Raw genomic sequence first — 13,644 nt, forward strand, 5'->3', positions numbered from 1 at the left:
AAAGGTGACATTTCTTAAAATGAGTTTGTGTGTAATTGCTGTTAATAAGTCATTAAAAATAGTTAATCATGGTTTTACTAAAGTAATATTGTAGTAACCATGTTTTTATATTTTGGGCTGAAACTATGGTTTTACTACAGTAATATTGTAGTAGTAACCATGGTTAATTGTGTGGTAACTATAGTTTAACTAAATACTATAATTAAACTATAGTTACTGTAGTGAAACCATGGTTAATATGTGTAAGGGCAAAGAAAACAGAAGTCTAATAATTTTCTGTTTAGGCTCACAAATGTAAAAAAAAAAAAAAAAAAAAAAGAAAGAAAGAAAGAACACGACTTTAGTTATGACTGAAAATCATTTTAAATTACCCATTTTATCCCAAGAAATCGCAAAAAAAAAAAAAAAAAAAAAAAAAAAAAAAAAAGAAGAACACGACTTGAATTATGACTGAAAATAATATTTTTAATTACCCATTTTATCCCAAGAAATCGCAAAAAAAAAAAAAAATCTATTAGAAGTATCGGTATCGACGATATTGGACTTGAACTTATTGGTATCGGATCGAAAAGAAAATAAGTGGTATCGCCCGTCCCTATATGGAAGGACGTGTTTAGGCGAGACGTATATATCTGCAGAACAAAAATGGGCTTTTCTCAATCAGTGGGCGTTTTCAAACTATTGAGATTCCCTACTTTCATTAGTTACTTTAGAAACGCCCATCCCGGTTTGAAACCCCCCACAGATTTGAAAACACCCATTACTGTTCTGCAGAGACCTATCCTTTGTTTAGGCCGGCACTTTCAAAGAACTGTTACGATCACTGCACAGGCTGTATTGCCGCCACCACGTGCCTGTTGTTGTGGTGATTTACTCTCTAGTCAAGCTAGTTCTGTGTGCTGCTAATAACAAAATTACTAAATAACTGATCTTTTTATGTGGCGCGGTGTAAGATAAATTCTCTCATATATAAAACTGTGATTTACATCGTTAGATTTAGCTAATTGTGTTGTGTTTGACCGATAATCAAACTGGATGAGCGGAGAGCTAGGTTGCTAATTCTCTAATCTAGTTTGAGCACTGCGTTTCAGTCATGTTATCGTGTTATTACGGATAACGTGAGCCTCTTCTGTGAATGTATGGAGCTTCTCTAACGCTTGAATGACTAACCTTATATTCTTTCAATATATCTAGTTTAGTAGTAGCTGTGTAAATGTCTATGTAAGTGCGAAATCAATTTGTTATACCGGCGCCTTGAACAGAGATTAATATTCAAATAATGTTTTATTAGATCTACTAAGACAGATATCGAAGGGAAGATCAATGGACTGTGGAGATATTGCTCAGTTTACAGAAGCACTGGCCAAGACACATGTTGGGGATGTGGAATGAAGTTATAAGGGACCAGCGCTGAAGTTGGACAATGGTGATTCTGGTGGTGAGTAAAACTTTTTACTTGTAACCAATTTGAGCAGGTTTAGAGTTCAAAGTATGAACCATACCCCATAAGTATAACACTCGTATGTTTCACTCCACTTCTGTGATTCTGCAGTCAAAGAGATGGTGCAGGAGATCGAACAGTTTCAGGGTTTGCGGTCCCTCGGACTAGAGGGAAACACACAGCGCAGGCCATTGCAAAGGCTCTTGAAGCTAAACATGAACTGCAGGTACTTCACATTGCCTTCTCATATTTTAGATTTGCTATTTACAATTCTTAATCTCTGTGTTTCATCATATTTATTTCAAAAAGCAGTGCCACATGTTCAAAGGCCGTCTTCGCTCTGAAATTCCACTAGCCCTGGCGAGACAATATCCATCACAGCTCAGTGATAAGTATTTTCAATGTGAGTAAAGTATGTGTTTAACCTCCAACATTTCTTTTAAATCCATAGAAATCCCTAGGCAATGCACTGATGATATCAGCTTCGATCAACACTTCATTTACTGAATGATTATGATGCCAGTAAGCACTTTGAGGTATTTTTGAGGCAGAGAGCTGTGAAAGCATATTGAACACAGGGACTAAAAATGGAAAACAAAAACGTAAACAAAGTCCCTTTCAATTGTTCTGGAGTGAAAATGTAATTTTTAAATTCTGCTAACCAGTTAATAATTTATTTATGTACCGGTTCATTTTTATCACAGTACATTTTCGGAAATTCACCACTTCCTGTTGCCCCAAAAATGGGGCTTCACTCTTTTCAGTAGAACATAAGCATGTGCTTTGATCCTGAAGGAAACTGCTGCATCTCACATTTCTTTGCCTAATTACATGATGTGAATGTAGCATTCTGTGACATGCTGTAGACCTTTTATAGTTGTTTCTGCATGTAAGGTAATTATATATAATTACTGCATATAATTATGTTGCATAATTAATCCAGATGCAAGGAAAAATATCAAGGTAAAGAATTCATTTCTCAGTTGTTTCCAAATCTTCACTGAATTATTGTTTGGTATGATGCAATAATACTTAATGCTGCTAACAGATCTGTAATTAAAACAAATTATTACAATAAAATAATTAAAATAACATAATTTGCATAAGAACACAGATGAGTAAATGACTTGACGGGGACAGCTTTGTGTAATGTTCTTTAAATTTTTTCTTATCCAGTCAAGATTACACATAGGTCTACTACATAGTGTATACCTAAACTGACATACAACATGGTCAAAACAACGAAGAAGGACTTACAAATGTGGAGATACACTCACTGAGCACTTTATTAGGTACACCTATACATCTACTTATTCATGCGATTATCTTATCAGCCAATCGTGTGGCAGCAGTGCATAAAATCATGCAGATATGGGTCAGGACCTTCAATTAATGTTCACATCAACCATCAGAATGGGGAAAAATGTGATCTCAGTGATTCCGACTGTGGCATGATTGTTGGTGCCAGACTGGCTGGTTTGAGTATTTCTGTAGCTGCTGATCTCCTGGGATTTCAGCAGCTAAAGTTTTGTGGAAAGCACAACACATTGAACCGAATGAGCTACAACACTAGAAGACAACTTCAGGTTCCACTTCTGTCAGCCAAGAACAGAAGCCTCAGCTTTCTGTTTAGTTCAATTTTATCATCAAAATGGTGTTTAAACACACAAATTGATGAAAAATTTAATCAAATTAAAGTATAACAATTAATTTTCAACATGAAATATTTTTGTCAAGTGGTGCATAACAGAGCATCACAGATGTAAGATATTCCTTAAATATAATAACATTACTATTGATTTTTTATTATTATTATTATTAGTAAAACAGTGAATATTACATTTCTGTCATACTTTAAATTGATCTTTTATTTTGGCAGAGCTTTTATTTTGAAATGTTTCTGTGTTATGACCAAGGAGCTCTCACATTAGAAGGAAGCTTCTCACTCCGGAAAAGCCACATTAAACCACAAAAGGCTGTTATTTAAATAAATATGTACTCTGTATTGTCTCGTGCTACAAAGTGAATTTGTGCTCTGTTCACTGTCATCTGCTACAAACAGGGCGCTCGATGCTCATGACGTCTCCTCTGCACCTTGTATGAGCCAAGGAGGTGCTTTAAAATGTATGAACAACCGGCATCGGCACAACACTGTCTCCACACAGTCACAAGTGCTCATATTTGTAGCGTGCTGCTCATGCAAACTATATATATAATTCAATTGCAGCTTTTGCTGTAAAATAATCTCACTAGGACATAATATGATTTTAATTTGTACACGAAATGTTTACGTAATGACATTCGTACGTCAGATGGTATTGGAGCATTTTTATGAGTACGAGTACATGTGCGCGGTATCGGACCCAATTCTGATACTGGTATCGGGACATCCCTACTTTAAAGTAGTACTTTTTGATTAATACAAAATTAAAAACTTTTAACAATATTTAAAGCGTCACTCTTTTTTTTTCTCTGTCTGTCCTCATATTTTCATTTTGTTTTCTCTCAGTTATTAGGCAGTCTTGAGGAGGTCCATATGCCACAGAATGGGGTCATCCATCCTGGTATAACTGCTTTGGCCAGTGCCATGCAGCACAACCCAAATCTCCAGGTCCTCAACCTCAGTGACACCACCTTTACCAAGAGAGGATCAATAGCCATGGCAGAGGTACATCATGCAAACTTAGTCTATATAATGTATCAAAAAGAAAAAGCAGGTGTTAAAGGCTTATGTTTGCACACCCAGTGTTTTCATGCGTGCAACTCTTCTGTGTCCTGCAGGCCATTAAGCACCTCCACTATCTTAAGGTCATCAATTCTGGGGACTGTCTGGTACGCTCAGAAGGTGCTATTGCTATAGCAGGGGCCCTTAAAGAGGGGCTGCCACATCTCAGGGTTAATGGATGCATGAAACAAACACCTATTTACATTCAGCAACTTAACATCTGAGATTTTTTGTAGATTCTGTTTATCTCTTCTATCTGTCTAGGAATTGAATTTGTCGTTTGGAGAGATTTGCGAGGCTGCAGCTTTGGTAGTTGCAAAGGCTAGACAGGGAAAACAGGAGAAACTGGACCTCAACAGTACAGTAATTTCAGCATGAGGTTTACAAGTGTTGTCACAACATTTTATTACTATAAAATAGGCCTCTGTAAAACAGTCTTTTAACCGTTTAAGCCAGGGGTAGTCAACTTTGGAAAGTCTGGGGGCTGGAAAGCAGGATCTCTTTAGCCTTATACATTTTTTATATCAATAAGGTGAGCAGACTATGCCATATGCTATTTAATACATCATGGACACATGAAATTAAAACAAGTAAAACATCACATATAGATATATAGCAAAATTCTTGTGTGGTTCTTAAAAAAAATAAAAACTGTGATATATATATACTATTATTATAATGACCATATATAGGCCAATATACAGGTGCATCTCAATAAATTAGAATGTCATGGAAAAGTTCATTTATTTCAGTAATTCAACTCAAATTGTGAAACTCGTGTATTAAATAAATTCAGTGCACACAGACTGAAGTAGTTTAAGTCTTTTGTTCTTTTAATTGTGATGATTTTGGTTCACATTTAACAAAAACCCACCAATTCACTATCTCAAAAAATTAGAATATGGTGACATGCCAATCAGCTAATCAACTCAAAACACCTGCAAAGGTTTCCTGAGCCTTCAAAATGGTCTCTCAGTTTGGTTCACTAGGCTACACAATCATGGGGAAGACTGCTGATCTGAAAGTTGTCCAGAAGACAATCATTGACACTCTTCACAAGGAGGGTAAGCCACAAACATTCATTGCCAAATAAGCTGTATCCAAACATGTTAACAGAAAGTTGAGTGGAAGGAAAAAGTGTGGAAGAAAAAGATGCACAACCAACTGAGAGAACCGCAGCCTTATGATTGTCAAGCAAAATCGATTCAAGAATTTGGGTGAACTTCACAAGGAATGGACTGAGGCTGGGGTCAAGGCATCAAGAGCCACCACACACAGACGTGTCAAGGAATTTGGCTACAGTTGTCGTATTCCTCTTGTTAAGTCACTCCTGAACCACAGACAACGTCAGAGGCGTCTTACCTGGGCTAAGGAGAAGAAGAACTGGACTGTTGCCCAGTGTTCCAAAGTCCTCTTTTCAGATGAGAGCAAGTTTTGTATTTCATTTGGAAACCAAGGTCCTTGAGTCTGGAGGAAGGGTGGAGAAGCTCATAGCCCAAGTTGCTTGAAGTCCAGTGTTAAGTTTCCACAGTCTGTGATGATTTGGGGTACAATGTCATCTGCTGGTGTTGGTCCATTGAGTTTTTTGAAAACCAAAGTCACTGCACCCGTTTACCAAGAAATTTTGGAGCACTTCATGCTTCCTTCTGCTGACCAGCTTTTTAAAAATGCTGATTTCATTTTCCAGCAGGATTTGGCACCTGCCCATACTGCCAAAAGCACCAAAAGTTGGTTAAATGACCATGGTGTTGGTGTGCTTGACTGGCCAGCAAACTCACCAGACCTGAACCCCATAGAGAATCTATGGGGTATGTCAAGAGGAAAATGAGAAACAAGAGACAAAAAATGCAGATGAGCTGAAGGCCACTGTCAAAGAAACCTGGGCTTCCATACCACCTCAGCAGTGCCACAAACTGATCACCTCCATGCCACGCCGAATTGAGGCAGTAATTAAAGCACAATGAGCTCCTACCAAGTATTGAGTACATATACAGTAAATGAACATACTTTCCAGAAGACCAACAATTCACTAAAAATGTTTTTTTTATTGGTCTTATGATGTATTCTAATTTTTTGAGATAGTGAATTGGTGGGTTTTTGTTAAATGTGAGCCAAAATCATCACAATTAAAAGAATCAAAGACTTAAACTACTTCAGTCTGTGTGCATTGAATTTATTTAATACACGAGTTTCACAATTTGAGTTGAATTACTGAAATAAATGAACTTTTCCACGACATTCTAATTTATTGAGATGCACCTGTGTATATATATATATATATATATATATATATATATATATATATATATGTTTTTTTTTTTTAAGTTCCACACTTTTACAGGTAGACCACATATTGCAGCAGAACACACCACTCTAAAAAATGACAATGTACAATTAAAATGTACATATATATATAGAAAGATGATGATCTGTTCTGTTGTCACTGTCAAAGATTGTCACGACACACTGGCCATCTAGTGAACCCTTGGGATACCACGATTAAAAATGTCACGGTTAATTTAACCGCAAGAATTTAGAATCCATGGTTAAAACAGTGAAATGCTTTATTTAGACGTGGTAAAAATAATATACATAATGTATGAATAAATAATATAAAAGAGTTTTTCATAAGATTTTGTAAGCCTATAGGAAAACTGTTGTGCCTGTGTGGGTACTGGAACTATTGCTATGGTTACGGATGGTGGCCTGTGGTGCTTTAATGACCAGGTGTCTCGGACTGAACGTGAACTTTCAATTCAGAATTCAAGTGAAACTGGGGCAACTACACAGTCTCCAAAATGTAACAGATTAATTCGATCTACCAGACTCTTGACTTAAATCGACTATTAGGGAGCAGTTACATGACTGACTGAAGACGACGGATGTAAAGACAGAAGTCAAAGAAAGAAACACCTCCTTGGGACAGGATGCTCCACTAGTCATCCAACAACAAACTAGAAAGTTTAATATTTTTAGCTGTGTTGATTTTAAAGTGATGAATTTAAAGATGCTACTTTTTGTGATGTTTAAGTGTGCTGACTTTTCGTGTCTTTTCGTCCTCATTATTTAAAGCATTGCTTCTGTACAAATTCACTGCATTCAACAATAAATGTGAATTTTAGTAATGATCGGACTTTAAATTGCCTGCTGTAAGCAATGTTCCCGTTATTATTCATAGTCCAAAGATTTATTTGTGAGGTGTTGTGGACAGTAATTTTATAGAGTCTGTTGCCGATTCTTTATGTTGGGGTGTCTGACAGACAACGGATTGCTTTAATAAACTGATGCAGAAGAAAAAACTGTTTAATGTCATGTTGCACCCACAATAATCTTACATTTACACGCTTTTGAAGCACATCACTGAGCTCGGGATGGGCATAAGCGGTGTCGTGCCCTAGATTTGAGCGTCTCTTATTAAATACCTCCAATATATTTTTTGTGTATATATTAGTTTTCTAATTGTAGGGATGCCCTTAGCATCCACATATCCCCCAGAAAAACATCCACTAAGACATTCAGTTATGATATGATATGCATTTTTTGCATCAGTGCTGTTGTATAAGAAAAATTGCAAATTTATTATTTATTTTTTCCTCAGGTGGTAATCTCACCTTTAAAAACTCACACCGCGGCATGAGAGCACGCACAAATGGTAATCAACGCACGTGTGCAGACTGACCCCGCTTTCACGGATTTGTCGTTTAATTCATTATTTATATCTGTTTGTTTCTTTTCCTCTATAGCGGTTCAGCAGTTTATCAATACTGATAATTACCTTAAAGGCTGTAGAAAATGTAATGCCTCAAAATGCCGTACACATTCAATAATTGTATGTGATGACAACATTACGTGGGCCACAAAAAGATAGTTTGCGGGCCGCCTGTTGAGTACCATGCTTTAAGCTCTGAGGGTGTTTTTAAAGATTTCCTGTTTCAGTGCCATACCCAGAATTAAAGGCTTTTAACTGGACAAAAAACAAGGAGGGTCAAGTGTTTGGTAGCAGTGTAAAGAAAACCTTTCAATTTTTTTAATGATATAGACTGATAAATTATTAGACTCACCCTAAGAAACTTTTGTTTTCTTTTCTTTTTCTTTCTGATTTTACATTTTATATATCTGGGTGTAAATGAGGTGGCTAAGAAAAACTGCTTTTGTATTGTTCCCATTCGTGTGAACTGTAACTGAGTACAATTTTGTGTTGATTCGACAATCAAAATTTATAGCATTATAAAAATTATTTATCCTTGTGTCACTTATCTCGAAGTGTCCAAAAGCCTCTCTAAACAAATAAAACATAATATTTGTACATAAGAACTAATTACACATGCAAACACAATGCCTAAATGTTTGCATAGCATGCAGACATGATTTTAGTAATGAGTAAAAGAAGAAAAAAACACAGTACACCTGATAAATTATCAGCAGGTGCATAGGAAAAACAACTGAGAGAAGTAAACAAGAAACAAAATCCTGCACACTGCTGTTGCTTGCAAAAAAACAACTTAATGTATTAATACAATTAATTCATTAAATTGTTTATTTGCAAGGAACAGCAGTGTGTGGGATTTTGTTTCTTGTTCACTTATCTCAGTTATGAGATGAGTGCCATTTGACTCAATGAGTCTGCATTGAGTCTATCATGTACTTGGTGCCATCTCCTGGTGGCCACATGTAACAGTCACCAATCACATGTCTTTCTGCCCAAATATGGATGATTTATGCACCGATCTGAACCCAGTCGATTGATTTAGCATTCCATGATGCCTCATTATTTCCGATGACGTCATCTGATCAAGGAAAGCTAATGTGTTTTCAGCCAGATTGCAAGATGCCAAATGCTGTGTGCTTATTGTGCACATTGTGCTTCATGTCAATTATCTAGTGATTTATGCATCCGATTGCATTGTGTGTAGGCTCATTTGAAAGATAATCGCCGCCTCTAAGTAAAGGTATGTGATTATTTTTTATGAAGTTATAAGCAAAAATGCAGCATAGAAGCAACACCTGTTCACATGAAACATAAATGTCTAAGATATACTTATACTTACTATTACTTGCTATATTTTTGTCTGAGTAAAACAAATAGGCTGGATGTATTCCACTCTCTGAGAGCTTTCCAACAACATATGACACATGGCTATTTGATCAGTTTGATGTTTTTACTGATTACAATAATATATACAGTGCAAAATTATTAATAAATTATCAACTTCTGATTTGTCTGCAAATTTCAAAGCACTTGTTCAGTTTTGGTCAGTGTCTACATGCATTGTAAAGTACAGCTTAAGTTTTCAAACGATACCTATTTTGTTTTGGTCAAGACTGTAGTTATTAATATTTTGACAACTATTTTTTTCTCGTGGGCCCGCCGACGGGCTTAAATTGTTAATATGTAAACAAAAATATATAAATATAATATTAGAAGAAGACTTTTCGTCGGTTTCATAGTTTACATAGGTTCTCCTTTCTGTTGTATTCTTTTTTATTTTTTTATAGCGTCATGTTATTCTGTGGTTATTTGAGCTTGTCTGGGTGCTTGTTTAGGAAACTGGAGAGCAATGGAGAGCATGAACATTGGGGATATGCTGGGCTCGCTCAGGTATTTATGTATGCCCTAACATGGTGGCTGGTGGCTTTCTCATGGTTGAATAATTGAAGGCATACAGTGCTGTGAAAAGGTATTTGCCCCCTTCCTGATTTCTTCCTGGTTTTTGTGTATTTTTCATACTAAATTGTTTTAGATCTTCAAACGAGATATAACATAAAACAAAGGCAACCGGAGTAAACAAAAAATACAGTTTTCAAATATATATATATATATATATATATATATATATATATATTTTTTTTTTTATTGAAGCAAAAAAGTTATCTAATACCCACATCACCCATGTGAAAAACGAACTGCCCTCTTAAACTTAATAGCTTGTTTTGCCACCTTTAGCGGCAACAACTGCAACCAAATGCTTCCGATAACTGGAGATCAGTCTTTCACAATGCTGTAGTGGAATTTTGGCCTCTTCTTTGCAGACTGCTTTAGTTCAGCCACACTGGAGGGTTTTTGAGCACGAACTGCCCGTTTAAGGTCCTGCCACAGCATCTCAGTCATGTTCAAATCAGGACTTGACTAGGCCACTCCAAAACTTTAATTGTGCTTCTTTTGAGCCATTCAGAGGTGGACTTACTCCTCTGTTTTTGATCATTGTCTTGCTGCGTAATCCAGTTGTGATTGAGTTTTAACTCACGGACTGACGACTGGACGTTCTCCTTTAGGATTTTCTTGTAGAAAGCAGAATTCATTTTTCCCTCAATTATTGCAAGTCGCCCTGGCCCTGAAGCAGCAAAGCATCCCCACACCATCACACTACCACCACCATGCTTGACCGTAGGTATAATGTTCTTTTTGCGGAATTCTGTGTTTTAATTATGCCACATGTAACAGGACCCCTGTCTTCCAAACGGTTCCACTTTCAACTCATCAGTCCACATAACATTTTCCTGAAAGCTTTGAGGATCATCAAGGTGTGTTTTGGCAAAATTCAGACAAGCCATAATGTTCTTCTGAGTCTTAATGAGTCTTTCTGATAGTGAAGTCATGAACAGTGACCTTTATTGATGTGAGAGAGGCCTGCAGTTCCTTGGATGTTGTCCTTGGCTTTTTTGTGACTTTCTAGATGAGTCATCGCTGTGCTCTTGGAGGAAATTTGGAAGGTCGGCCACTTCTGGGAAGGTTCACTACTGTGCCAAGTTTGCTCCATTTGGAGATAATGGCTCTCATTGTGGTTCTTTGGAGTCCCAAAACCTTTGAAATAGCCTTGTAACCCTTCCCAGACTGATGTATTTCAATCACCTTTTTCCTCATCATTTCTGGAATTTCTTTTGACCTTGGCATAGTGTGCTACTGGGTGAGACCTTTTAGCCAAATTCATCCTGCTGAAAAAGTTTTATTTAGGTGTTGATTTGACTGAACAGGGTTAGCAGTAATCAGGCCTGGGTGTGTCTAGTCCAGCTGAACCCCATTATGAATGCAGTTTCATAGATTTGGGGATTTAGTAACTGGGGAAAATAAGTGAGGAGGAGCCTCACTTTAGTTCTGAGTTCATGTCCTCCCTCAGCTCCCCATCAGCTGAGAAACTGCTCTCCCTTGGAGCCAAGAGGATCCAGCTATTTGAGCAGAAGTTACAGTGTTTATTTATATGGCCCAAATGTACATGAGGCCTGTTTATATTGTTCACAAGCCACTTTTAATACACTCCATTAAAGCGATGGTTCACCCAAAAATAAATATTCTCTCATCATTTACTCACCCTCATGCCATCCCAGATGTGTATTACTTTCTTTCTTCTGCTGAAGACAAACAAAGAGTTTTGGGAAAAATATCTCTGCTCTGTAGGTCCATACAATGCAAGTGAATGGTGACCAGAACTTTGAAGGTCCAAAAAGGACTTAAATATTGATCTGTTTCTCACCCACACCCATTATATAGCTTCAGAAGATATGGATTTAACCACTGGAGTCTTATGGGTTACTTTTATGCTGCCTTTATGTGCATTTTGGACCATCTAAGTTCTGGTCACCATTCACTTGCATTGTATGGAGCTACAGAGCTGAAATATCTTCATTTGTGTTCATCAGAAGAAAGAAAGTCATATACATCTGGGATGGTATGAGGGCGAGTAAATGAGAGAATTTTCATTTTTGGGTGAACTTTCCTTTTAACACTGATGTCTCCTTTTTTCCCCGATTGTTTTTGCAAATATCTGCAGAATATGCAATGTAGTTTTTAAAATCTCTTAAAATATATTATTTTTTTTTAGGTTGATGTTAATAAACTGGCAGAGGTTTTCTTAAGATCACATCAGTATATGAAGATATTCGGAAGTAAAGCAAGCTGTTTTTGAGAGTTCTGGTATGTGTAACATAGTAAACATATAAAAAAAAAAAAAAAAAAAATCTATTGCAAATGTTGAGTTTCACTGTCATTAAAATCAGACATTCTTCATGTTGCACAGATGCCCCGTTGAAGAAAGTGTTTTCCAACTCCCACCCTCAATCCTATAGTTTTATCTCCTCACTGATGGTGAATCTGGGACTTTTAAAGGTACCACACTTAAATGACATGTTGTTTAGTTTAATCTGTTTTGCATTTTTGTCCATTTTCAGTATTTTTCAGTAGTTCATTACTGCTTGTTTCTTTTCCAGAGTGAGGATAAGAAGATAAAGAAGGTGTCTGTGCTGCCTGGACACTTGCTCGCTCTTGAGTATGCAGTTGCACAGGAGTTCTTCCCAGTAGATCAGGCTTGTGTTCTGGAAGAATTTGTGTCACGGTCAGTGCCAGTTCTAGGAGCAAAAGTTTTGTGACCATCTATACCATAAAGATGTTACAAATCTGAGTTGTGTCTGTTTGTTTTCCAGAAATGGCAGTCTTAGAATCCTGTTCCACTGCCAGAGACGCTTTCAAGAGCACATTGACGAAAAGTACCACTGCTTAATTCTCAAGCCACTGAAATTACTTCATACTGGTCAAAGAAACTGGACAGGCTACATGAGACGTTCTAAACTATTATCAAGTTTATCTTAAATCAGTTAATTCCGGATCCATTTTGGTATGCAAAACTCAAAGTAAAACATTCATTCTGTGCAAAGTACAGTGATGACTAGTGCCTCATAATGACTAACCCAAGCTGCATTTCCTTACAGACAAACTTTAGACAATTAGAGTAGCATTGAATAAGAGTGTTGTGTTGTTCCTTTATCTCTTTTTAGAAATATTTCTTCTATTTTTATACATAAAAGGAAAAAATAGGAAAGAATGCACTAGATTATCGGTATCACTTTGATGTAAAGTGGTATAACTGTATGACATTTCTTTACAATTGGTTGAAGATTTTCACATTGTCACATTGATATGGAGCAGAGGACATACCTTTGACTTTGATATGTGCCATCTTGTGACATTTTTATGGTGGTGTTGGCATTCAAATCTATAAATCAACAGTCGTATGAATACCTACAAGACTCTTGATAAAACTACGATAACGTTCCTTTCGTTGACATTAGTTAATGCATTAGGTATCATGAACAAACAATTAGCAATATATTTTTTACAGCATTTATTCATCTTTGTTAATGCTAGCTTATGAATATACTATTGTTCATTGTTAGTTCATAGTGCATTAATTAATGCTAACATTAACAACTTGATTTTAAAAATGTATTCATATATATTGAAATAACATTAAGATTAATAAATGCTGTATAAGTATTGTTCATTGTTAGTTCATGTTAACTAATGAAGTTAACAAATAGAACATTATAAGTGTTACTGGACTCTTTTTGACTAAAGTGAAGAAAAAACATAAACACTTGTAGTGTTTTGAATACTATAGCAGGAATGCACTGTGTATGTGTTCTGTTTGCAACATTCCACTTTATTATTATTAAACAATTATTTTAATTGAAGAATTGTTCGCCATTA

General features: G+C 36.3%; 1 pseudogene; it reads left to right on the plus strand.

Annotated features, from left to right (window-relative positions):
- Window positions 1–1,423: 1,423 nt before the first annotated feature.
- LOC127423202 (ran GTPase-activating protein 1-like) lies at window positions 1,424–13,590 on the plus strand (annotated as a pseudogene).
- The last annotated feature ends 54 nt before the right edge of the window (window positions 13,591–13,644 follow it).

The sequence above is a fragment of the Myxocyprinus asiaticus genome, chromosome 32 (assembly GCF_019703515.2).
Source record: "Myxocyprinus asiaticus isolate MX2 ecotype Aquarium Trade chromosome 32, UBuf_Myxa_2, whole genome shotgun sequence".
NCBI lineage: Eukaryota > Metazoa > Chordata > Actinopteri > Cypriniformes > Catostomidae > Myxocyprinus > Myxocyprinus asiaticus.